Genomic DNA, 727 nt, shown 5'->3' with positions numbered 1-727 from the left:
TACTATATGGATTATTTTGAGGTCTAGAATTATTACCCATATAGTGGACTTGTTCCTCATCGGTGCCAGGGTTGACGGATGGACAATTTGTGTTGTGCACTCCTCCTCCATTTGAATCACACCTCAACACTGGATGTACCTGAGTAGAACCATACAAACCATCAATCTTTTTATTTAAAAGTTCTAACTGGTTAGATAGCAAAGTGATCGCGTCAAGGTTGAAAACACCAGCTATTTTTGCCGGCTTCGTTCTAATGACTTGCCACTGATAGTTATTCAGTGACATCTCTTCAATAAATTCATAAGCCTCTTCAGGTGTTTTGTTGTTTAAATTTCCAACGGTAGCTACGTCAATAAGTTGCCTTGTTGAGGGGTTCACACCATTGTAAAAAGTCTGAACCTACAGCCATAGAGGTAACCCATGGTGAGGGCACCTTCTTAATAAGTCCTTGTATCTCTCTCATGCATCATAAAGAGTTTCTAGATCCATATGCACAAAAGAAGAGATATCATTCCTCAATTTAGCCATTTTAGCCGGTGAAAAATATTTAAGAAAAAAATTTTCGGTCATTTGTTCCCAAGTAGTGATTGACCCTCGTGGTAACAAGTTTAACCACTGTTTATCCTTATTTCTTAATGAAAAGGGAAACAACCGAAGGCAAATGGCATCATCAGAAATGCCATTGATCTTAAAAGTGTCGTAGAATTCCAGGAAATTTGCTAAATG

General features: G+C 38.1%; 1 non-coding gene across 1 annotated transcript; it reads left to right on the top strand.

The window, feature by feature from the left end:
• Window positions 1-416: 416 nt before the first annotated feature.
• Window positions 417-523, top strand: LOC121205496 (small nucleolar RNA R71). Its single transcript, XR_005900572.1, has one exon. It is a non-coding gene; the product is annotated as a small nucleolar RNA R71 (small nucleolar RNA).
• Window positions 524-727: the final 204 nt, after the last annotated feature.

This window comes from Gossypium hirsutum, chromosome A08 (assembly GCF_007990345.1).
Source record: "Gossypium hirsutum isolate 1008001.06 chromosome A08, Gossypium_hirsutum_v2.1, whole genome shotgun sequence".
Classification (NCBI taxonomy): Eukaryota; Viridiplantae; Streptophyta; class Magnoliopsida; order Malvales; family Malvaceae; genus Gossypium; species Gossypium hirsutum.
The sequence above is the reverse complement of the archived record's forward strand: the minus strand, read 5'-3'. Positions and strand labels throughout refer to the sequence as shown.